Source organism: Mesocricetus auratus, unplaced genomic scaffold, assembly GCF_017639785.1.
Source record: "Mesocricetus auratus isolate SY011 unplaced genomic scaffold, BCM_Maur_2.0 Super-Scaffold_100048, whole genome shotgun sequence".
Taxonomy (NCBI): Eukaryota; Metazoa; Chordata; class Mammalia; order Rodentia; family Cricetidae; genus Mesocricetus; species Mesocricetus auratus.
Window position 1 is genome coordinate 3,362,791 of NW_024429225.1, and position 26,488 is coordinate 3,389,278.

The 26,488-nt window shown below is 45.6% G+C and overlaps 1 protein-coding gene across 9 annotated transcripts in view; it reads right to left on the reverse strand.

Annotated features, from left to right (window-relative positions):
* The window catches only part of Ktn1 (kinectin 1), a 101,659-nt gene extending 90,553 nt beyond the window's left edge, over nucleotides 1–11,106 (reverse strand). For all 9 annotated transcript variants that reach the window (XM_040735800.1, XM_040735801.1, XM_040735798.1 and 6 more), the window contains exon 1: nucleotides 10,970–11,106. The gene's annotated coding sequence lies outside the window, so the exon portion shown is untranslated. The remainder of the gene's footprint in view (nucleotides 1–10,969) is intronic.
* Between the last annotated feature and the right edge of the window lie 15,382 nt (nucleotides 11,107–26,488).

Sequence of the window (26,488 nt, forward strand, 5' to 3'; positions counted from 1 at the left end):
AACTCACTCTGTAGACCAGGCTGGCCTGGAACTCACAGAGATCCACCTGCCTCTGCCTCCGAGTGTGGGATTAAAGGCGTGCGCCACCAACGCCCGGCCTGTATTTTTCAAGATTCCATAAATGGAAAAAAAAAAATCACTCTACACACAGATAGACACACAAAGAGTAAAGGCAAATAACTTAAAAAAAAAAAAAACTAAATATGTGGCAGAGCACTCCAGTGCTCAAAGCACAGACAGGCTTATTTCTGTGAGTTCAAGGCCAGCCTGATCTACACAATGAGTTTTAGGTCAGCCAGGCCTGAACAGTGAGACCCAGTCTCAAAAAACAAACTCAAGGAAACCCAAATAGATTACTAAAGTTATTTCAAATAAGTAGAGCAAAGACAAGATCATTTACATGAAATAAAAACATCCAGAGGAGGAGAGATTTCTTAGCCTGATGTCTGTGGTGGTTTGCCAGAGTCCCGTCCCTGACAGGTCCTGCATCCGGTGGTGCCGATGAAGGTTACGAACGCGGGGCAGCGCTAGAGGAAGTCAGTACGGAAGGGCCTTGCCCAGCGTCCAGCTCTCCCGCTACTTCCTGTGTACAGATGAGGCAGGATCTCTTGCTTCCGGCTCTGGATGCTACACCTTCCCCGACATAACCCACTCCACCTTCCCCAGCTTGTTTTTTGTCAAGGTATTTATCAATACAAAAGTAACTGGCACACCATCCAAGCCTGCCAACCTGAGGTGTGTTCCTGCATCCCAGGTGGAATGACACACAATTCCAGAAAACTGTTTTCTGACCCCTGTTCATGCACTGCGGCACATGTGCACCCACACATACATCATCACACACACATTAATATTTTAAATAAAAAATCCAAAGTTTTATACATAGGAAACAAAGCACTTAAAACCTGAAAAACGAGTGAGTTCTCTTTATACAAGTTAAAGGTCTACAAATAAGAGATCTTAAAAACAAGCTTATTATAAATAAACTTGTACAAGATAAATAATACCAAAGAAAATATAGGCAAAGCATTAACCTTTCCTGAAATGACCATCAAAATGAAAAATGTCACCTAAAATAATATTCTAGTCAAATCACCATGCTGGTCAGTTTGTTAACTTGATTTAAACCTAGACATATCTGGCAAGAGGGAATCTCCACTGTGAAAATGCCTCCATCAGATTGGCTTCTAGGCATTTTCTCCCCCACCCCACCCCACCCCATCCCCCTTTTTCCCCCCCACAGGGTTTCAGGCTGGCACAAGCACACCCACCCAGCTGCATATCTGTTTTCAAAGCAACTCAGTAACATTAAAGATATGCAACTGAAATACTATAGAACACCTCTTTTCAGGTTGGCAACCAGGACAAAAGAGGATTACGAAGAAAACCAAGAATGCTGAGCATGAAGTACACGTTCGGGGGGGCCTTGAGAACGGCCGTCACTTCACCAGCGCTGTGACACTTTAAACAAATGCAGCTTGTTATACGCTAGATTCCACGAGACCATCAGAAAATGACATGTGTAAATATAAATCACCTGTCACTAGTGCTGGCCAATATTTAATGGCATGGGCTGGCAAGAAAACCCATCTGATTCTTGCCTCTAAAACATTACAATACAATCTAATCTGTAGCCTACATTTTAATTTTGTCTTTAATATCACTCCACAAGCAAATCCCTAACAGCCTACTTCAGGGAAAGCAGAGCGGAGATGGAAAACCTATACAAACAGCAGACTGCAGGGCAGCTCCGCCGGAAGCAAGGGGGGTTGGAGGGGCAGTACCAAATCTCCTCGAGAAGAGCTGAGAGGTTGAAGAAAATCTGATTGCTCAGAGAGCAAGAACACTCTATCAGCTGGACACGAAGCAACCAGTCCTCACAGCACAGAGTCACGCAGCAAGTCCTGACAAATTAAGAAAACCACAGCAAACAGGGACTTGGTCTGCTATGTCTACAAATTTGTTACATCTCATATGGACTCCAAGGTTGCTATTTCAAAGTATATAACTATCTACAATGTTTTTAAGAATCCTACACAATTAATACAGCAGAACATGGACACGACCCTTTAAACAGCCCTATATTGCAGGGAACTACTGAGGTGAGGGTCTAGCAAATAAACACATCACTAACAAGAAACCTGGCACAATCATATGGAAGAAGAAATTACAAAGTCAACTTCAGGAACACAACTGTGAGGCAGCATAGAAACTTTGCAAGAAACATGAAGAATGCCCTCAGAATGTCGCCATTAACATAGTATCAGTACAAAGTATAAATCAGCAATGGAAATAATGATAAGACTAAACTAGTTTAATGCAGTCAACATAAAACATGACAACAAACTGTAATGTGGCAGTAGATATCTGTGACACATAACTGACCCTGAACTAGTATTCAAGTCATACACATAATGTGGCAGTAGACATCTGTGGCACATAACTGACCATGAACTAGTATTCAAGTCATACACATAATGTGGCAGTAGACATCTGTGGCACATAACTGACCATGAACTAGTATTCAAGTCATACACATAATGTGGCAGTAGACATCTGTGGCACATAACTGACCATGAACTAGTATTCAAGTCATACACATAATGTGGCAGTAGACATCTGTGGCACATAACTGACCCTGAACTAGTATTCAAGTCATACACATAATGTGGCAGTAGACATCTGTGGCACATAACTGACCCTGAACTAGTATTCAAGTCATACACATAATGTGGCAGTAGACATCTGTGGCACATAACTGACCATGAACTAGTATTCAAGTCATACACATAATGTGGCAGTAGACATCTGTGGCACATAACTGACCCTGAACTAGTATTCAAGTCATACACATAATGTGGCAGTAGACATCTGTGGCACATAACTGACCCTGAATTAGTATTCAAGTCATACACATAATGTGGCAGTAGACATCTGTGGCACATAACTGACCATGAACTAGTATTCAAGTCATACACATAATGTGGCAGTAGACATCTGTGGCACATAACTGACCATGAACTAGTATTCAAGTCATACACATAACTTCCAGCAGCCAAAAATAAACAAAACATATAACCCAACAGAAAAATCAACAGCCACGTGTTCAGAAACTGAGACAAGAATGTGCAGCAACATACAGAAAGCTACAGACAGACGCAATGATGCTGCTGGTCTTTAAAGTCAGCACTGGGGGAGAAGCAGGGGGGTCTGAGTTCAAGGTTAATCTGGGCAGCCTGTCTCAGAAAAAACAATGACACAAATCTTTATGTGGCAATAAAAGTAAGTACCATTGACTACAAAATTTGAATGGAAAAAGTGAAATTTCTAATAAATTCATGCAAACAGAGTCCCACTTACTGAGTTCAAAAGGAATAAAACAAAGCAAAACCAAAAATGGCTTAGGAACAAAGTATACACAAGTCAAAAAAAAAGGAAAAAAAAAAGGCAAAGAGCACCAGTTGAAGGTACCTGAAGTACATGCAATGAGCAGGCGTACTAACCAGCAAGGTCAGATTCAAAGCCAAGCTCTTCAGAAGCCCTAACACGCATTGTGACATGAGTGCACATAATTAAGAACTGGGAGATAAAGAACTTACAGGAGGGGCTGGAGAGATGGCTCAGAGGTTAAGGGCACTGGCTGTTCTTCCAGGGGCCCTGAGTTCAATTCCCAGCACCCACATGGTAGCTCACAACCATCAATAATGAGATCTGGTGCCCTCTTCGGACCTGCAAGCAGAACACTGTATACATAATAAATAAAAAATATTTTTAAATAAAAAATCTTCAAAAAAAAACCTTACATGAAACCAATAGGGCCTAAGACCTGCAGGTTTCCATTCAAGTTCTACTTTGCTACTGTTTTTTTGGCAACTCATCTTGTTCCTGTGTAACAATAAAAAATTGTCCCACAGCCGGGCGTTGGTGGCACACGCCTTTAATCCCAGCACTCGGGAGGCAGAGGCAGGCGAATCTCTGTGAGTTCGAGACCAGCCTGGTCTACTGAGCGAGTTCCAGGACAGCCTCCAAAGCCACAGAGAAACCCTGTCTCGAAAAACCAAAAAAAAAAAAAAAAATTGTCCCACATTTTCCAATGAGCATGTAGCATAACAATGTGTATCCTAATAGACAATGTACTCATTGAATCTCAGAAAAGTACTGGTAATTACAAATTTACTCAGATCAAAACAAAGAAATGTACGGGGGTGTAACTCAGTGATAGCACTTTCCCCCTCTGAAAAAAAAGAAAAGAGTAAAATAAAGAAATGTGGGGCCGGGCGTTGGTGGCTCACGCCTTTAATCCCAGCACTCGGGAGGCAGAGGCAGGCGGATCTCTGTGAGTTCGTGACCAGCCTGGACTACCAAGCGAGTTCCAGGACAGCCTCCAAAGCCACAGAGAAACCCTGTCTCGAAAAAGCAAAAAAAAAAAAAAAAAAAAGAAATGTGGGCTAACAGCATTCTCCTTAGCATTAAGAACTGCTATGACCCTAACTAAAGCTACTATCAAGTTTACTCAAAATGGTGCTGTCTTGGCCTCTCCGTGGATGCACTAGCATTTCCCTCTTTTGCAAAAATATATGCTAAATGTCTGTCAAAAGCTAAATGTAGGCAAATAAAACCAAGACCTTTTAAAGGACTGGAAAACTCTAGGAGTTTGAACTTCTCACTATCAACATTTTCATTCTACTTTAAAGAAAGAGTATTAGAAGTTTTAGACATTCAGGTGGCGATAGCACACGCCTTTAATCTCAGCACTCAGGAGGCAGAGGCAGGCGGATCACTGTGAGTTCGAGACCAGCCTGGTCTACAGAGTGAGTTCCAGGACAGCCTCCAAAGCCACAGGGAAACCCTGCCTCGGAAAAAAAAAAAAAAAAGATATACATACAATTAATGTTAAATGCTTTGAGTACAAATATTTAATGTGTCTTGGTTTGGTGTGGGTTTTTTTTCAAGACAGGATCACATTACATAGCTCTAGCTGTCCTCAAACTCACATGTAGAGCAGGCTGTCCTGGAATTCACAGAAATCCACCTGTCTGTTCTCTCCCTTGCCCCCTTAGTGCTGGAATTAAAGGCACATGCCACTTCACCCAAATAAGGTAGTCTTGTTTTAATCAAATTTTTAAAATTAAACAATGGTCTTAATTATATGGAGTAGGTAAGTTATCTCTACACAGTGTAACATTATTCCCTCTACCAAAAGGTTCCCCAGTCTCCCTTCCACTCCCCTCTTCTGGTCTCTCAAAGTCCCTAAGAAAGGAGCAAACTAAAAGCTACAGGCATCCAGAAGGCAGTATCCATCAAAGAAAGGGACTGCAGGACACAGGCTTAATTAATTCACTTGACAAATTCTTCCTTAGCACCTATTGTGAGCCAGACAACGCCTTAAACACTTTGTCAGTTAGAATGACATATATTTATAATCCCTTAATGGGAAGAAGAAGGCAGAAATGTTGCAAACTCAAACCAACCTAGGCTGCAAAGCCTGAACTACATAGCAAGTTTAAGGCCAGCCTCAACTCTATGAGGAGATCCTCTCTCAAAAAAAATACATTAGTAAACAAGCAAAACAGCCGGGCGTTGGTGGCGCACGCCTTTAATCCCAGCACTCGGGAGGCAGAGGCAGGCGGATCTCTGTGAGTTCGAGACCAGCCTGGTCTACAGAGCGAGTTCCAGGACAGCCTCCAAAGCCACAGAGAAACCCTGTCTCAAAAATCCAAAAAAAAAAAAAAAAAGTTGTGTTACAGTATGTGTTTGAGGGTAGAAGAAATAATAACCCTGATTAACAGTAAAAGTATACGGCATGCTAGAAGGTACAAGTGCTAAAAGATGAAATGGAGCACGGTAACAGAGACTAAAGAGTGAGACACTAGAAGAGACTAGAGAGTGAGAGACTAAAGAGTGAGAGACTGAAGAGAGAGAGAGACTAAAGAAAGACTAAAGAGTGAGAGACTAAAGAGAGAGAGACTAGAAGTAGGAGTATGGTTTTAAATAAAGCAGGCATAAAAATGGCACTTGAATAGACAAGACGACAGAAAGCAATGGAAATATCACGGGTAAGGGATGGAAACATAACAGAGAACCTCCAGGTCCTGGCCCACACAGCTGGACTGGGGCCAGCAGCTAACCGAGAGGAGGAGAGCTGGAGAGGGCAAGCCCAGGTTGTGTAAGGCTTTCCAGGTTGTGATCTGGCTGCTGTGGTCAAAGATTCTGAGGAGCTAGGACTGAGGAAAGAAGACCAGTTGGCAGGACAGATGAGGTGAGATGCCTTGGACCAGGCCAGTCGCAGCACAAAGTGGTTATCAGGAAAAATCAGAGAATGTCAAACATCAAACAGGTAAGCCAGAGATGACTGCAACAATTTTTACCAAACTGCTGGATGATGGCATCGGCTATCAATGGGTTCAGCAGCATCAGAAGAAGCAGGTGAAGAAGAAACAGGAAGTTTAGTTTGAGTGGAAAAACCTAACCCTGAAGTGCTGAAGGAAACCAGACTAGACATAACTAGTTACTTGAGCCACGACACTGGGCGAGACTGCCAGAAGAGGATAAAGAGAAAGTGAGCCAAGGACTGAACACACCAACTTCACTGGATGACGGATAAAGAAAGGAGGGAACTAGTGAGCAGGGAACCCAATGCAAGAATATAAAAAGAAAGTGAGTCAAGGACTGAACACACCAACTTCACTGGATGACGGATAAAGAAAGGAGGGAACTAGTGAGCAGGGAACCCAATGCGCAGAGAATGCTGGAAGGAAGGGGTGTGGACAGTTGCTACCATCGGCGACCACGTGGAAGGAAAGGGGTGTGGACAGTTGCTACCATCGGCGACCACGTGGCTTTGCTGACCAGACTTAATTGTTAGTTAAGTTCTCAGCTCCTCTGCAATCGTGAAGATGAGAGAGGCAGGTATGCAGATGAGTCTGTCAGTCAGCGCTTGCCTACCACGTGTGGGCTGGGGTCAACCCTCGGTGTTGGGGGTCAGCAAGCGATACACACAGTGGTGGAATGCAACATTTTAGAGAGCTGGATGCTCACACACCTCTCCCGGAACGTTCAATTTCCAATCAGAACCTCTACCAAAACTATTCGTTATCTAAGTTTGTCTTGCTTCTTTGTATATGAAAGCAATTAAAAACCCACGGGAGTCAGGCATACTGCTCAAGAGGCAGCTGCAAAAACAGGGACTTCTGTGAGTTCAAGGCCAGGCAGGGCTACACAGTGAGCCCCTTTCTTTTTTCTTTAATTTTAGTACCAAAGTGTTTCATTAATTTATTTTATAAACTTTAACTTTAAAATTTGAAAATAAAAACATCAAATGCCAAAATTAACCAGACTCAAAGTCCATACAACTTAATGAGCTTTTATAGTTAGAAAGGACATTCAAAATGGAAGGTTTGCTACACCTTCAGTAGCAAACATATTTTACATAGTTACCCGCCATCAATCAAAAAGTCTGACAGAATTAGAACTAGAAAAGTAACCGCTCTCATACCCTCAATCCCAACTCACGCCCATCACCTGCACTTCCTCCCTCGTACCCTTACCCTTTGTTCTCTCCATTTCCTGTTATTGTACGTGTACACTGCTTACAGCTAGAGACACTACAGGCTAGACGCCATTGTTCAGTTATTCCTTTCTGAGATTGAGGGACCCTGATTACTAGTATACATTCCAAGTCTATCCATTTTCTTGCAAATTTTCCAACATTTTTTCCTTAGAGATGCATAATGTTCTGTTTTATACAGAGACCTAATTTTCATTACTCACTCATCCGTTGATGGACAACTAGGTTGATTCCAATTCTTTGCTATAATGAATAAACACGGGGGTACAACTATCTCTACAGTAAAGAATAGACCCTTTCTTTTAAAGGTGGGTGGGGAGATAGTTTAGTTGTTACAAGCTAAAGCTCACAACCTTTCTTATTTTTATTTTGCGGTTGGGATCTTACTATGTGACATTAGCTGACCTGGAACTGACCGAGATCTGTCTGTCTCTGGCTCAGGAGTGCCAACAGTATGTTTTAAAAAGTGAAATATGCCGAGCGTTGGTGGCGCACACCTTTAATCCCAGCACTTGGGAGGCAGAGACAGGCGGATCTCTGTGAGTTCGAGGCCAGCCTGGTCTACAAGAGCTAGTTCCAGGACAGCCTCCAAAGCCACAGAGAAACCCTGTCTCGAAAAACCAAAAAAAAAAAAAAACAAAACAAAACAAAACAAAACAAAAACAAAAAAAAAATGAAATACACTGGTTCATTCACCTGACAAACACTTGTAAATTATTACTATTCTCGTCTAGACTTCAGAGACATCTTAAGTTAATCAAAGTCTTTGGTTAGTGGCACCTAGTTTGTTTTGTTTTTTCCTTAAATTTCTCTTTATAGGGAAAACATAGCTCATATTCTTAGACCAATACCCCCAGCCACTTACACATAAATTACATCTTTTTTATCAGAACACCCCAAATTATGTTCCTAGGAACAGGAACTGAAGCAGCAGGGCATGGCATGCAGTCTGTTCATAACTAAGCGGTCATGCCACTTCTAACAGCTGCTTCTCGTCTCTATGGGAACTCTGGGTCTGCCTTCAAAGGCCTTTGAAAGCACACACAAGCACATAAAGTTTACTCTAAAACACCTAATGTTTGCCGGGCATTGGTGGCACATGCCTTTAATCCCAGCCCTAGGGAGGCAGAGGCAGGCGGATCTCTGTGAGTTCGAGGCCAGGCTGGACCGACAGCCTCCAAAACAATACAGAGAAACCCTGTCTCGTAAAAACAAAAGCAAAAAAAAAAAAAAAACACCAAATGTTCATGTACAGCATTTTTTTTCCTGCATTCCCTTAACTTATGAGTCAGATTCCTAAACCAAACTCTCACAGACCCATGAGTTTTTTTTTTTTTTTTTTTTTTTTTTTTTGGTTTTTAGAGACAGGGTTTTTCTGTGGCTTTGGAGGCTGTCCTGGAACTAGCTCTTGTAGACCAGGCTGGTCTCGAACTTACAGAGATTCACCTCCCTCTGCTTCCCGAGTGCCCAGCCTAATTTTTCATTTTTACAAAGTATTGAAGATCTTTTTAATTAAAATTCTGCTTTAATCCCAGCACGAGAGAGGCGGAGGCAGGAAGATCTCCGTGATTTCGAGACCAGCCTGGTCTCCGGAGGAAGTTCCAGGACAGCCTCCAAAACACTACAAAGTACAGAGAAACCCTGTCTCGAAAAACCAAAAAAAAAAAAAAAAAAAAAAAAAGGCATACAAATAATACACATTCCAGGGACAGAGGTGTCACTCTAAAGCAGTTTGTTGGCATTCCCAAGATTCCTGGTTCATCCCAATGCACCCGTCCCTGAAAAAACACCACATCCTCCAAATAGCTCAAGTAAAATTCCAGCTAAAACGTGACCCATAACCAATCTTACCATGGGTCCTTTGCAAGTTAAGTCTCAGAACAAGCTTTACTCTTTAGACCTTTAGAAACCCTAACAAAAGAAAACTAAACTTGGAAACTAGGAAGCCTGTGAAGTGGATAGATTCTGATTTTGTTTATTGGATTGTTTGTAGGTAGAAACTACAAAAGACTTAGGGAGGACACAGAAATATTTCAACACAGTAAAAAACAAATGCCTCTTCATAATGCTGACAATGACTCAAGAAAGGGATATACTTGGTAGCCTTTTATGATGTTGAAGTGTTTTAATACACTGGAGGAACGTTTCCAATAAGTCCTGTTACAGTTGAAGTTTCAGTGTCTCAGTAAAGTAGAACACCTTATTCTCTATACGTACCTGATAATTAACACACCGCATGTCTACCGAGGGCTACAAAATTAAAAGAGACATTTCTAACTCAAGGTACGCATGGGAAAGAAACCTATATAATTAGGCCCAACTATTTCATGTAAGGGTGCCTAAAAGAAAGGAACGGGGGAGGGGCTCACTTACTAAGCAATACATCAAATACCAATGGCTACTGCGGGACACACAACATACAGGGCAGCCGGAGTGCTCCACACTGATGCCACTGCTCACTGGGCGAGGTGAGGGGAAAAAGTGAATTCAAACATCCTAAGTCACCTGCTAACACCACGCAGTGTTTCCTTCACCCTTGGGGTGTTCCTCTTTACCTGGGCATGGGGTGCAAACGTCTCAAAACACCCTACAACTCTGTTCGGCCGTAGCTTTTGGAGCGCTGCTTATTCCTACAGCCGCTTCATAGTCCGATCTAGCAGAATCTGTGTGTGCCAGAAACCCGGGTTCCTCCTCCTCCTCCTCTTCCCCGAGCAGGGCCGGCTGACACTGGCAACAGCCCACTTTCTAAGCTAATCGAGACGCGGCCGGACAAAGGAGAGGACGCTGCTCCCCTCGCGTCCCAGTCCCGGGAGGCCGGACGCTGCTCCCTCTCCCCGGCACCGGGCCGGGTCCCGGACGCCCCAATCCCATTGTTGGGAGCGGAGGCGGACACACCCCTGGAGGGAGGGAAGGAAGGGGGAGAACTTCGCGGGATTCCGCCTAACTCGGCGCACCGGGCGGTGGGAGGGGCCGCGCCCCGGGACCGGCGTGAGGCGAGCGGCTCCGGCGTGGCGCACGCGTGGCCCGGCCGCGGCCCAGGCAGCCGGCAGCGAGGCGCTCCCTCCTCCGGAGCCTTAATCCACCCGCCCTCCCGGGGGCCCGCGGGCCCGGCTAAAAATAGGCTCCACGGTCACCCCGCGGCCCGAGCGGGCCGACCTCGCCCTGGGGAAGACAGCCCTGGAGCTCCGGGCACGGGCGGGAGCCAGGGTCGGGCCTCGCGGCCCGGGGGAGGCCGGGGCGGAACCCCGGAGCCGGAACCCGCAGGCGGGAGGCTCGGAGCGGGCCAGCGGCGGCGCGGCCTGGGCGGACGCGGCCGACTGCGACCCCCGGGCCGAGGCCTAGCGGGCGAGCGCGCCCCGCGCCCGAGCGCACGGAAGGAAGCCCCCCGGGGCCTCTGCTCACCCTGCGGAGCCGGGAGCCGGGACGACGCGGCGGCGCGGGCTCTAGCGCCGGGTCAGCGCGCTCCGAGGCCCCGCCGCAGCAGCTCAGGTGCCGTCGCGCCGCCCCGCAGGAAACGGGCGGCTTCGGGGCGGGGCGGGGCGGCTCCGCACGTCCGGGCGTCGCGGCCACGGGGGCCCGGAGACCGGCCCCTTAAAGGGACAGGCCCGCGCGGCCGGCGTGGTCGTCACCCCGCAGCCTGGGAGTCTCCATGGGGTCCCTTCGGCGGCTCCACTCTACGCCGCCTCCCCGCCCCCCGCAGCCATCCGCCTTGGTCTCGCGCGACCCCCGCCCAAGAGTCCCCACTTGGCCCCCGACACCGGATCATCCCTTTTAACGGTACTCAAAGTTACCAGACGTCACTCAGACACACATACGCACAGAGGCGCACACACTCGGCTGGGGTGTCCCAGAAATGAACAAAAAAAAAAAAAAAAAAAAAAAGACGAACGCTCCCTTTGCTGATTATCTAGAGCTCTCTGAATTCTCCTTGGAGCGATCCTAGCTACAGACCGAGAGCGAGAGATTTAAACACCGACGTACATAAATTGTGCGCACATACTGTGCGTGCAGGGTCTGCTGGCTGGTGGCTATTCCTCAAGCCGGGGGCAATAACGAGAAGCTGCCGTACAAAGGATTGGCCGCAATCCCCGCTTCTCTGCGTTCTCTACTGCGCGGATGGAAGTGGTTGGTCCGGTGTGGATTTTCAGTGGTTATTTTGTATTATTCTCTCAGAGAATGCCGGTCAATGCCCACAACGTATCTTCAAATACTCTAAGCTCTTCTCAAAAGTTACCAAAAGATTCACACGCTTCTGAAGTGTGGGTAAAGATACAGGAATCAGACTCGCCCATCACCCACATGCGGGCCAGGTACAATCCTTGAGGATTTGAGCTGCAGATATTAATCAACATTAACAGAGGATGACCTCGTTATAGGCCAGTGGCAAGAGTACTGTGCATCTGTGCTCAGACGGTTTCTGTCCAAGCTGAAGCAGATGCAGCAGCAGCCTGACGAGGTGTTGAGATTCTGCCAGCGTCTACTCAACCCTTTCTCCACAGCAACACTCTATCAGATTTGAACCCAAGGAGCCTGCTATTCTTTTTCTTTCTCAACCCTAAGTGGCCCCAAGGCCAGCCAAACACTGTTTCTGAGCAGCTGTCTCCTGAGGCAGTGAGTGCCAGAAGGAAGACGGGCTGTGTTTTTTAAGAGAAGCCATTAGTGGCTTAATACAAAGTGGAACTGTATCATTTCTGTAATGGAATTTAAAGGTTCTTCAATAGCTTACAAACAACTCTAATTACCCAAAAAAGGGAAGAAGGAAAAAAAAAGGTTTCAAGTTAGATTCAATTATTTTCTACCTGTTTTAGGAAAAAAACAACATTTTACACACAAATAATACTTAGGTGCATTTGTTAGACAGTAAAATGGTCTTTAAGGAAAGTCTCTAAATGTCCTACAGCTTACAGTCGATAAAGACATAAATGTATCAGCTACTTCGTCTTTTCTGGATGAACATTGGCTTCTCAAAGGGAAGTGCTGGATGCTTCATTCTTTATAAGCTTTCTAATTGCTCACATCAAAGCAAAAAGATTTACCAGAAATGTTGCAGGTGGCAAGCCCTACTGAGATTTAAGGTCAACCCTAAATTTTGAAATACAGTACAATGTAACATAACTAACTGTAATTAGCACATACAATTAACCTAAGTTATAAGTACCTTTGCTGTTTACTACACACCAATGTTGCCAGAACTCACAACTAACTTGCTAAAAAAGATTAGCATTCAGCATTAAAATAACCAAGAAATGAAACCTTATTGAAAACTGTAAGTTATAATGTAGCTACCTAAAGGAGTATCTCTCCTCCCCCTCATTTGAGAAAAACACAGTTTACTGCTTTTAGCATGTATGAATTTCCATCCTCCTTGATTGTGAAAAAGATTTAAAGATATGGAATATACAGCTAGATGAAGAGAAGCCTGCCTATTCCTGCATCCTCTGAGTAAGAGATTGTATCTCCTAACGCCACCAGCTCTGGGAAGGCAGAGATGGGCATGCAGGTGAGGCTGTGCACAGAGCTGGTAGGGAGGATTTCAGGCCCATCTTCATTTGAATAATGGAGGAAGAAGGCGCTTAGAAACTTCAGCTGCAGGTCAACTCTTTAACAAAGGAGTTGAGCGAGGCAGTGGTGCTGCACGCCTTTAATCCCAGCACTTGGGAGTTAGAGGCAGGTGGATCACTGTGAGTTTGAGGTCAGGTGGTCTGCAAAACAAGTTCCAGGACAGCCGGGGCTACACAAAGAAACCCTGTCTTGAAGAAACACAGACATGTAAAGGAGATATCACACACATGCAAAGAAGATATCACACACATACAAAGGAGATATCGCACAGATGGGAGTTTGTGATATGCCCCTTTCATAGGTAATCTTTTCGAACGTGTGGCATGCAAGGGCTTCTTTAGCAAAGAGCATCACAAGTCACTTGCCACTCTGGATATATGTCCCCATTCTTGAATCTGGGAGGGCTCTGTAAGAGCTATGAGCAATCGAATGTGGCAGAACTAAAATTATGCCTAGGCCCACATTGTCCCACTCACTGTCTCTTGGAGGCGCTAATCTTAGAGCTGTAAACTGCCTCTTAGGAAATCTCACTCTTACCGGTGCACCTTTAACCCCAGCACTCGGGAGGCAGAGGCAGGCGGATCTCTGTGAGTTCGAGGCCAGCCTGGTCTACAGAACGAGTTCCAGGACAGCCTCCAAAACAATACAGAGAAACCCTGTCTCGAAAAAACAACAACAACAAAAAAAAAAAGCTACCTTCTGGTACTTCTTTATATTGTTTAGGAAATGCCACACTTTTGAGAAGTAGATCCCAAGCTCTGTTGCAAGTCATTATTCTATGAAGGCTACAGAATGAGGTTTTGGAACGGCAAGACCCATGACTCAGAGCTCTGGCTGTCAGCCCTCTGGCATCCTGAAGGGCCTTCCTCCATCAGTAATGCCCTCCTGGCTCTCTCCTTCCTATGCTTTCGCTCTCCAAGTCTCCGTGAATATGAGAGGTGCTCACCTGACTGTGTGTTCTCTCTACCTGTCTAATGCCCGTCCAATGGCGATTTGCTTCTACACCCACAGCTGGATCCTGCCTGTCTCATTCCTGGTGACAGCCATGCAGCATCTCTTACAGTTCACCTGGTAGAACCTCTCTGTCATGAGACACCACAGACTGCTTCTTGGAAAGCTCCTCTCTCTTTGACTTCGGTCATGCGGCCTTTCTGAAATACAAGACCGTGGCTTCTGAGACGTGAACCCATTTCCTAGCAGAAAGATCCTTGCCACAGATAAGTCCGGAAGTATTTACCAGAAGAAGCTGGCATGATAGACGGGTGGGAAATGACTGTTAAAGACCCAGCTAGGTGGTGAGAGAGATGAGCAAGAGAGCTGGTGGCTTGCCACCCTGGAGTGTTGCTTTACGAGGAGCCAGATGAGCTCTGAAGAGCTGCAGCTGCAATCAGGACTCAAAAGAGCACAGCTCGCTAGAGTGCACTGTGGAAGCTCTTCTCATTGTTCTCTCTCTCTCTCTCTCTCTCCTCCTCCTCCTCCTCCTCCTCCTCCTCCCTCTCTCTCCCCCTCCCGCTCCCTCGCCTTCTCTCCCTCCCCCTCCTCCACCCTCTCCCTCTTTCTCACACACACATTGCCTTCTTTTTTTTTTTTTTTTTTTTTTTTTTTTGGTTTTTCGAGACAGGGTTTCTCTGTGGCTTTGGAGGCTGTCCTGGAACTCGCTTGGTAGTCTAGGCTGGTCTCGAACTCACAGAGATCCGCTGCGTCTGCCTCCGGAGTGCTGGGATTAAAGGCGTGCGCCACCAACGCCCGGCCACACATTGCCTTCTAATATTTGTAGATTTTTTTTTTTTTTTTTTGGTTTTACAAGACAGGGTTTCTCTGTATTGTTTTGGAGGCTGTTGGTCCAGCCCGGCCTCGAACTCACAGAGATCCGCCTGTCCGCCTGCCTCTGCCTCCGGAGTTCTGGGATTAAAGGCTGCGCCACCACCGGCTATATTTGTAGATTTCAAAGTCTCCATTCCAATGAGATGAAGGCTTCTACTGGGAGACATCTATCTACTTTCACAGAAACTTGAGACCTCCATCTTGCCTTTTTTGTTTCTAAAACCAGCAAACAACACAGAAGGGGATGCTCTTCTGACTTAGGAGTCATGGATCTCTGTGAGCAAGATCTAACTTCTGATCAGTGGATCACATCCTAGGGAATCCCTCCATCCTAGGAAAACTGGGACAGTTGATCGTTCACCTTATTTTCCCCAAACATCAAAGCTACGCAATGCAATACACTCGCTTTAGAGTGGATCTTTCATATGTCAGGCAGAATCTGTCCCTACATTTCAGAGCATGTCCTTGATGAAACTCAAACTCCTTTTGTAGCCCAGAGAGAAAATGTCACTCTGTTCACAGCAATGTTTTCTTGGCACCTTGACAACAAGGTGATGCAAAAGTGCTGAAGGATACACACTTCAGCTCATTTCAGCTCTTTATCCCTCTTTTCTGATCTGTGTGTGTGTGTGTATGTGTGTGCTCGCGCACGTGCACGCTGGAGTAGAAGATGTACATTCACCCACCCACACGGGCACACACAGAGGCCAGGGGATGATTTTCAGGATGCCTTCTTCAATCACATCTCCACGTTTTTTTTTTGAACCTGGAGCTCACCATTTGGCTAGACTGGCTAACCAACAAACCCATAATTCATCTGCTTGGGTCCCCGAATACTGGGGTCACAGGTGTGTGCTCCTATACCTGGCCTTCCGTGAGTACTAGAGATCCTTACACACAACCTCATGCTTGTGGAATAAACACTTTAGCCATCCAACCATCCTCCACTCCCAGCATCTTCTAGGATCATCATGATCTTGACCTTTCTGTGTAAATTCTTTTTCTTTCTTTCTTTCTTTCTTTTTTTTTTTTTTGAGACAGGGTTTCTCTGTGTAACAGCTCTGGCTGTCCTATAACTAGCTCTGTAGCTCTGTAGATCAGGATGGCCGAGAACTCACAGGATTCACCTGCCTCTGCCTCCCAAGTGCTGGGACTAAAGGCATGCACCACCACCATCTGACTTTCATAAATTTTCTTAATGTAACTTTTGCAGTACTATGGGGTTGTGGAGATCATCCCAAACTCAGACACTGCTGGTTCATTTGTAATCACTCCACTATTAAACTCGATTACTTTTCTTTTAGTTAACAATCTTTCATGTTCCTCAGGCATTCCAACAGATACAACAAACCCACACTTGAATTTTTATTCAGCAGGTCATTTATTTCTGCTTGTACAATACTGGTGACCTCTGACTTTCTTTTTTTTTTTTTTTTTTTTTTTCTTTTTACGAGACAGGGTTTCTCTGTATTGTTTTGGAGGCTGTCCTGGAACTAGCTCTGCAGACCAGGCTGGCTTCGAACTCACAGAGATCTGCCTGCCTCTGCCTCCCGAGTGCTGGGATTAAAGGCGTGCGCCACCAATGCCCGGCGACCTCTGACTTTCAAAACCCATGTTCTCTAGCATCTCATTAACTGTCACTGTTCAATGAGAGCTTGTTTGAAAGGAGCCTCCATCTTCTGGCTCACACATCAGTGTCATTCTCTGTTGTGCCAAGGCAATGACATCAAAAGATACACTTCCATGTGGACTCAGCTTACTGCACCAAGCACAGAGTAGAACTCAAAATCGAAGAGGAGATTCAGTTAATCTCAGGGGAGGAACAACTAGGGTAGAAGATACCGTCCCGCCAAGCCTCCACTGGTGATGCTCGAAAGCCAATAACGGCTTAAGTAAATATCTCATCTTGAGTTACGCTCTTATGAATCAGTTCTCTAATTTTTCTAGGACAACAATAAAGAACAGCAGGCCCCAAGAAGCCATTGGCTGTGGATTTTTCAGTGCTAACCAAGAAATATCCAGCGTGCTTAGAAATCCAGCTTGTCAGAGTCCGTCTCCCAAGAAAAGGACCTGGGAGAAAAGGGGTAGCTCATGGCTTTTTGTTTTTTATTCTTTTAAAAATTGCCGCACCCGCTGCACAGCCTGTATCTGAGAATGTGCGGAAGGTGTTGGGATTGATGACACAGAGACCAGAAGGCTCCTCAAGAAGGCTCTCTTTTATTCCTCCCCTGGCTGGTTACTATATACCCTGACACCAGAGGTGGCGGTGGGTGGCTAGAAAGAGGTGGTTAGTCTTTGGAAAAGGTCGAGGTCAGGGCGGTTCCCGTGGGCAAGCCCTTTTCAGGAACTTATTCCCCTGGGCATTGTATTGTTTTTTGTTTTGTTTTTTGTTTTTTGTTTTTTTTTTTTGGTTTTTCGAGACAGGGTTTCTCTGTGGCTTTGGAGGCTGTCCTGGAACTCCCTTGGTAGTCCAGGCTGGTCTCGAACTCACAGTGATCCGCCTGCCTCTGCCTCCCGAGTGCTGGCATTGTATTGTTTTTATTAAACATGTTTTTAGTAAACACTGTCTTACTGCTGCCTGGTCCCAGGCTGATGGGGAAGTGGGTCTCTGGCCAAGGTCTTAGTCCCCACAAAAATCTTATTATTTTATATGTTTAGCCTCTTATTTTGGGGCAGTGGGGTGGCCATGAGGCAGGTCGGTTCCTATTGGTTCCCTACTTTGCATAGAAACTGAGGTTATAGAATCGCAGAGGCTGGCAGCAACAAAGTGGTCTTTCGTATCTGACCAGACAACAGAGAATAGAGATTAAAACTGCTCAGCAGTGGATTGATGACTCTCCAAGAGAGTTCTAGGAATACTCATGATAGAAATCACTATGTATGGAAAAGGAAAAAGAACAGAAAGAAACACATGTTTCATTTTTTATTTTTGGTTTTTCGAGACAGGGTTTCTCTGCATTGCTTTGGAGGCTGTCCTGGAACTCGCTATTTAGACCAGGCTGGCCTCTACCTCCTGAGTGCTGGGATTAAAGGCATACACCACCAACGCCCCGCCACATGTTTCAATTTAAAAGACTTTTGTTGTTGTTATTTTGCTTTCAATCAGCTGCTGAAAGCTCACAAAACAAAAACAAAAACCCAACAAAACAAACAAACAAAACTTCAAGTTTAAATGGACCTAGAAGGCAGAGGCAGGTGGATCTCTGTGAGTTCAAGGCCAGCCTGTTCTACAGAGCTAGTTCCAGGACAGCCTCCAAAACAAGACAGAGAAACCCTGTCTCGAAAAAACCAAAATAAATAAATAAATAATAAATAAAAATAAATGGTCCTAGACCTATTCCAGCTTCTTTTCACATTCTTTTACTTGATCTTATCTCACCATCTTGTGAGTCTATTGCAGGTGACTAGAGACCATTAATGTCTTTGGAGCAAAATGGAAGTCCAGAAAAGTTGTAAGATCTGATTAAGTAGTCAGGAGAGGGGCTGAGAGGTGGCTCAGTGGTTAAGAGCACTGGCTGCTCATCCAGAGGACCCAGAGTTTAATTCCCAGGACCAGTATGGTGGTTTCCAACTGTCTGTAACTCCAGTTTCAGGGGAAACTGTCTCTGTCTCTGTCTCTCTCTTTCCAAACCCTTGGAGAAACAAGCTGGTCCAGGGCTCTAAAACATCACACAGTGGGGATTCACAGAATTCTCCAGGACAAGTGCCTGGAGAAGGGGCGAGCTGATTTGACCACAGGCAAAGAAAAAAATCTAAAAGTGAAAGGACTAGTGCACAGACCTATCAAGACACAGAATTCCTGCCGGAGAAACGTGTGGGGTTTCCAGATGAGAATCCATCAGCAGCTCAATGACTGACCAGTTCTGAGACCGTGAAGCAGACTGCTTCCACCAGCACTGACCCAGTTACTATTGCAGATGCCGAAGTCAGTTATTTTAATACATAAATGTAATAAATCAGTTGCTAAAACAAAAACCTAAACTAAGAGGTAGTGTGCATGAAGGTCCACGATCAGTGAAGACAGTCTTACACTGAGGAAGACTATGAAATATGGAAACCAAACTACACTGAGTTATCCCTTCATAGCCACTAAGAGAACTACTGTTGCTGGGCAATGTGGCGCACGCCTTTGATCCCAGCACTTGGGAGGCAGAGGTGGGCGGATCTCTGTGAGTTCAAGGCCAGCCTGGTCTACAGAGCAAGTTCCAGGACAGCCAGGGCTGTTATACAGAGAAATCCTGTCTCGAGAAAAACAAAAACAAAAAAACAAACAGAGAGGGAGAGAGAGACAGAGAGAGAGAGAGAGAGAGAGAACGCTATTGTTAAAAAGAAAATACATGAAACATTGACAAGAATACGAGAATGTGAACAATTTGGAACATTTCTGTATTTCTCATGGGAATGTAAACTGATAAGAGCCACTAGGAAAAGACTACTGTAGAGGTTATACAGAAGATCAACATTGAATTACTATGTAATCTAGCAATTATGATTCTTAGACCCAAAAGAATTGAAAGCTAAGGCTTAAAAAATTGTACAGCCAATGTTCACATCAGCATTATTTATAATAGTCAAGAGACAGATGTCTTCTTACCGATGGACTGACAAACAATGCAGTTACGTCCACTATGGAATAGTGTTGAGGTATAAACGAGAATGAAGTTCTGAGTCATGTTGCAACATAGACAAACTTTGAAAATACATTAGATTCAAAGCCAGACACAAATGCTGCCAAGCTACGTAGCAGCACTTATATGGACTATTCAGGACTCACAGATTCATAGAGATCAAAGCAAATAAGTAGGTAAGTTATGGCCAGGGGCTTGGGCGGAGGAGACTGAGGGGCAGGAATGCAGAGGGCCGGCTCCATAGCTATGAGTCTCCCTCTAAGTTAGAAGTTCTGGAATAGGCTGGGCAGTGGCGCCCACCTCGAATCCCAGCAACTCGGGAGGCAGAGGCAGGCGGATCTCTGTGAGTTCGAGGCCAGCCTGGTCTACAAGAGCTAGTTCCAGGACAGCCTCCAAAACAATACAGAGAGACCCTGTCTCAGAAAACCAAAAAAAAGGAAGGGGAAGTCAAAAGCCTTCACTTTCTTAAAATCAACCTCAGGTTCCAGGACAGCCTCCAAAACAAAACCCTGCCTGGGGGGAAAAATCAACCTCAGGAATTACATTCTTCTCCAGTAAAAGTAAAACAAAACATAAGGTCCCTGAAGGCAGAAGCGTTCACCTCTGGCCAGGAAGGTACGAGAACCCTGGAGGCTGGCTCTCTGGAGGGAAAGACAGACAGGTGGAGCAGAAAAAGCCAAGCAGAGCCTGTCCCCAGCCTCCCAAGAGCAGAAGGGGTAACAGAGTGTAGTCTGTCAGGGCCAGGAAGAGGGGGGCTACCTCCTCTATGGCTGACTCCGTACACTCTTTAAATGCACGATTTTTGATGAGCCGTTTTCGCCCCTCTTCCTAAAGAGTCTCTCTGCGTCGCCTCTGGTATTTCTGCCAGGTCTACAATTGTAGGGCTCTACACATTTTGAGGTCCATAGTAAATCATCTCAGAGCTGATAACGTCTAACAGAGAGAGGAAATGAAAACTCTTTGCCCCTAGCTCTGAAACTGCTTTTGCGAATGACAGGCTGTGTGACTTGGATGACAATGTCGTTTTGGGGGGTTGACTTTATAAAAAACCCTTAGGAACTTGGAAAATTTCATAAAATCCTTTCCCTTGACTTTGAGCATCGCTTGAAATCTTATTTAAAGTTCGGGATAAACAGAATCTAGCCGTGAAGTAAGCGCCTTCGCCCTGTGATCTGGGCAATCAGACCCAGACCCAATGTGGCAACAGACATCCTCCGGACCTTTCAGGATCCCGAACCGCGTGTCGCTGGGCTCTCTCCTGGCCCCAGTGAGCCCAGAGCCCCGGCAGGCTCCATGTGCTTGACTTTGAGGTGTGTGTGTGTGTCATAGGGGAAGGCCACAAGACTCTGCGCACGCTCACAAGCATTTCGGGACATGCAGGTACTGCCTGGTCACGAAATTCCACAGCAGCATTTGTTCACAGATCAGTGTAGGTGTGCCCTGTGGGTCTCAGCTGAAAGCCTCTTCCGCCGTGTCTATCAGATGCCTTTCAGCCTTCTAGCGTTGTACTTTATCATACTGGAAAACACATTGGACTGGCTGGGAAGTCAGGTTCCCAAGAGTGCGCGTGTGGTTGGGAAGATTAAAGAACAGTTTGTGTTGGGGTTTGTGGCTTTGGTCATAGCCTGCCTTTCTGCCTCTCAAGCTGTCCGTTTCAATTCAAATCAATCAGCGCCGCCCAGGCCGTACATGCCCACATGCCCGGCCGAAGCGCGGCTGCCTGACATCCATCACTGCCTGGCTTGCCCGAGTGCCGGGTTGTACACCCTGATTGCATTCCACGGCTGTTGGTTCTACCCATCCATCACTGCAACAATTGTTGCTGTTAGCTGTCTTTCTCACGTGACTGGTCCTGCAAAGTATGCCGAAGAGAATGCCATTGGGGCTGGCGAAGGCCACCGGCAAAAAAAAATCTGTGCTGAAATTATATGCAGCCCTCAAGTCAGGCTCTTCCTTTGGGAAGTTCGAAAGCATCCTTGGTTCCTATTGTGAGCTGTGGTATGTATGACATCCCACAGGCTCCTGAGTCACCACGGGTCAGGAGCAGCAGCACGGTTGAGAAATTACTGTAGCTCTGTTCAATTATAAATGCATAAGCCATTGAGTACTGAATGAGTTAAAAGTCAAGCAATTAGAACGAATGACTGCAATTTTCTGCTCTCTCTGCTTACTACGCTTGGGCTGAACCCTCTGGTCATTTATTTATTCTTCAATCAATATTTAGTGAGCGTTCCAGGCACTATAGACAGGGATCTATTTTCTTACGGTAAGTCTGGTTATGGTCTTCTAGAAACCCCTTTACCCTCAGGGCTGGGTTGCTATGGAAACAGTTGGACACGCACCCCACCACACATATACACACACACCCAGAAAAGAAGCCATGGACCTGTTTATCTAGGCCGGTAGATCTCTAGATGACCTCTTTGACATCCCTCCCACAGAATGGCATAGAAAAGAGCAGAGACATAGGATACAAGCCACTCGGCCAGAGGTTTCCTCATCCTCAAATCCCTTTCTCCCAGGAGCTTGGAGCACTGCCAGGCAAGAGAAGGCTAGAAGGAGGAGATAAACAGTTGTAGTGGCCCGATCGTGGCTGAGCTTCCCTCTGTGGCCAATGTGGCAAAATGAAGGTTCAAATAGAATTAAGGTGATTTAGAGAAAAATGACTAGGGTAAAGCATGTGAAATTGCTGATCGTTTGATAGTTTTTGGCTTATAAATATATCCCGTTCCTGGGTTCAACCTATAAACCATATGTATTTCTTGCACTCCTATCCAGGCTTATAGGGGGAAAAATCACAATTGTCGCACTTCCCTTACATTTCTTATTGTCTTAGAAAAGATCACTCAAGAAATCAAAGAAAAGCAAAACCTTCATCAAAGGAATCTAGCTATTAAAAAGTGAAAAATATAGACGCATGAGGGGGATTTGTTGGTAAGAAGGTGTTCAGAGGGAGGGAAAGTGTATAAGAAAGTGTAGAAAAGCCGGGCGGTGGTGGCGCATGCCTTTAATACCAGCACTTGGGAGGCCCAGGCAGGTGGATCTTTGAGTTCAAAGCCAGCCTGGTCTAAAGAGCAAGTTGTTCTAGGACAGCCAGGGCTACGCAGAGAAACCCTGTGTCAAAAATTCAAATAAATAAATGTATAACAAAGGGGGGATGAAAAAGTACACAATTTTATTAAATTTGTAAAGTAATAAATCAATCAAAATTTAAGGAGTGAAAGTCAACTGTACCAAGCCTTTTCTTTTGATCCACCAACTCCCAAATCACGACACGGAGGCTCATTAGTTTCGAGTGTTCGGCCTTAGCTTAGCTCTTTCTGGTCATATCTTTTAACTTAACCTGTTTCTCTTCATCTTCCTTTTGCCTTGGGCCTTTTGATTTTTCATTCTGTATATCTTTTGTTTTTGTTGTTGTTTTTGTTTTTCGAGACAGGGTTTCTCTGTGGCTTTGGAGTCTGTCCTGGAACTCGCTCTGTAGACCAGGCTGGCCTCGAACTCACAGAGATCCGCTGCGTCTGCCTCCGGAGTGCTGGGATTAAAGGCGTGCGCCACCAACGCCTGGCTTCATTCTGTATCTCTTACTCTCACTGCTTCTCATGTCCGTCTGTCTGGCAATGAATGTCTGGCTTTTTGTACTGAGTGTCTCTGTCCCTCCTCCTTCCTCTTATTCTTCTCATTCTTCTTCCTAAACTTCTCCTCCCATTAGTCCTCTCTGCCTGGCAGCCCTCCTACCCCATCCCTCTCCTGCCTAGCTATTGGCCGTTCAGCTTTTTAGTAGACCAATCAGGTGCCTTAGGCAGGCACGGTGAAACAGATGCAACACATCTTTCCATAAGTAAGCACACACCCTTATGTCATTAAACACAGCATAAACAAAGGTAACACACCTTTACACAGTTAGAGTACTAGTCCACAACAGTAAACCTAGGAAATTGGCTACTTCACTTTGGAATGGTTAAAGAGCTCAGGTCACACTGGAAGTGCTGCTAGGTTGTACAGCTTTGTCACTGATTAAGCTGCAATGCTCTTGTGAAGTTTGTGTAGGTACATAGCATCTTTTGCGGGCAGTTTCCAGGCCAGGCCACCAGCCTTTCAGAGAATTCTTCCTTGAACTATTGTAATATCTGACCTTGTTTGACTTCAACCAGGTCAGATGTCTAAAGCACAATCTGCTGTGTGAAACAAAAATGCTCTTTGTGTGTGTGTGTGTGTGTCTGTGTCTGTGTGTGTGTGCGTGTGTGCGCGTGTGTGCGCGTGTGTGTGCGTGTGTGTGCGTGTGTGTGCACGTGTGTGTGAGTGTGTGTCTGTGTGCATGTCTGTGTGTGTGTCTGTGTGTGTGTCTGTGTGCGTGTGTGTGTGTGTCTCTGTGTGTGTGTGTGTCTGTGTGTGTGTCTGTGTGTGTGTGTCTCTGTGTGTGTGTGTCTCTGTGTGTGTGTCTGTGTGTGTGTGTGTCTGTGTGTGTGTGTCTCTGTGTGTGTGTCTGTCTGTGTGCATGTCTGTGTGTGTGTCTGTGTGTGTGTCTGTGTGCGTGTGTGTGTGTCTCTGTGTGTGTGTGTCTGTGTGTGTGTGTCTCTGTGTGTGTGTGTGTCTGTGTGTGTGTCTGTGTGTGTGTGTCTCTGTGTGTGTGTGTCTCTGTGTGTGTGTGTCTCTGTGTGTGTGTCTGTGTGTGTGTGTGTCTGTGTGTGTGTGTCTGTGTGTGTGTGTGTCTGTGTGTGTGTGTGTGTCTGTGTGTGTGTCTGTGTGTGTGTCTGTGTGTGTGTCTGTGTGTGTGTGTCTCTGTGTGTGTGTGCGTGTGCGTGTGTGAGTGTGTGTGTGTGTGTGTGTGTGTGCAGAGTTCTCTGTCTCATAGCCGCTCTCAAATAAACACACCAAGGCTTATATTAATTATGAATGCTTGGCCAATAGCTCAGACATACTAGTAAGTAGCTCCGCATTTTAAGTTAACCCATGTTCCTTATTTATGCTCTGCCATGTAGCGGTACCTTATTAACATGGCTTGATGGCACAAAGTACCAAAGTTGGAAGTAGCAGGGGAGATCTGTGATTAGTTAAAATGGACGCAACCTTCAGCACAGCATTGGCGGTGCATGCTCTTAATCCCAGCACTTGGGAGGCAGAGACAGGATCTATGTGAGTTAGAGGCCAGTCTGGTCTATACATCAAGTGCCAGGACAGGATCCAAAACCACACAGAGAAACCCTGTCTCAGGGGGAAAAAATGGACACAGTTTTAACAGGGAAGAACACAGGACTTAGCATTTCATCTGTGATTTCAAGTGCCCCCTACTGGTCCTGAATTGCCCCTTCCCACGCACTACAATCAAATACAGTGTTGCAGCTGTAATTTTGAAAAGACAGCTGTCTTTCATCAGTTATGAACAAGGAAAAAGAGGGGAAGGAGCTAGCTCAGTGGATAAAGCACTTGCCACACGAAAGTGGGAGCACCAAGTTAAAGCCAGGCAGGTATGCAGCCACCCAATAACCCCAGTGCTCCAGAAATGGACACAGAGGATCCCTGGGGTAAGCTGACTAGTTAAAGCTTGCCAATTGGCAAACTCCAGCCTCAGTAATAGACCCAACCTCAGTAAATAAAGTGGAGAGCAATTGAGGAAGGTACTTGTATTCATCAGGGTTCTCTAGAGAAGCAGGATTAACAGGATACATGTACATACATATAATTCATTATATTGTATTATATTATATACATTATATATTCCTTCTTCCGTGTTCCGTGTACAGTCTGACACCAGAAGGTGGGTGTGGTCCAGAATAAAGATGGATCTTCACACCTTAAAGAGGCAGATTAGAAACAGGTCTTCCCACTTCAAATGATTTAATCAAGAAAAAAAAATCCTCACAGGCGTGCACAGTCATGGGGTTGTAGCTAACGCCAGAGGTAATCAGGTTGACAAACCAAGATTAGTCATACTCATCACAGAGCTCAGCATCAACTTCTGGCTCTGCATACACATTCATACCCACAAGCATGAGAAAATGGGCACACACACACACTTAGAAGAGGAGGAGAAAAACAATGTGGCATGATGGCGTGTCCCTAGGCAGATGAATGAGATCCCATTGATGAGAAAGAGAAACACCAAGGACGCAAGCTCCCAGTGGTGGGACCCACGGTAAGCTTGCTGGAGGCCTTGGGCTTGATCCCCAACACCATGCAAAAAAGACAAAAGGTACTTTATGCTGTTCCCAGAAGAAGAGCCATGCTCATGTTAAACAGTCTCCAAAGCCTGAGGAGAATTAGGGTTGGGGGGCAGATCAGCTTGGGTAATCCTTACTTCCCTTCACAACCATTTATGGCCCACGTCTGCGTGGGAACTAACATCCTTCTGACATCAGGTAAATGCCTTTGAAATGTTCAGACCCCCGGCTTCCAGCAAAGCATCAGAAATATCACAGAGGTTTTCCAGCGCCTATGGCTGTCTGCATGATGCTCCCACTGATTAGTTTACACCTGCCTTGGTTTATGACCTTCCTGTTTCGGTAGTACAAAAACATCATAAGGTACCACCTTGGACAAGGTATTTGGATGAACCTAGATCTGTGTTCTCCAGTCATGACATTCATATTTGAGGGGAGAGCTGAGCTCTTGTCAGCAGCCTTCAATTATTCATTCTCTGGCATGCATCCTCTCTCTCTGAACAATCATGTTTTAGCATTTCTTACAAGATGGTTCTCTGCCACCAAATTTCCTCATTTTTTTTTTTTGCATGTCTGAGTGTCACCCCCAGCCCCCTTTTGAGACAGAATCTCGCTCTATATAGTCCTGGCTGTAATGGAACTCACCATGTAGACCAGGCTGGCCTTGAACTCACAGAGGTCCCCCTGCCCCTGCCTCCTGAGGGCTGGGATTAAAGCAAGCAGCATGAGGCTTGACCATACTTCCCTTC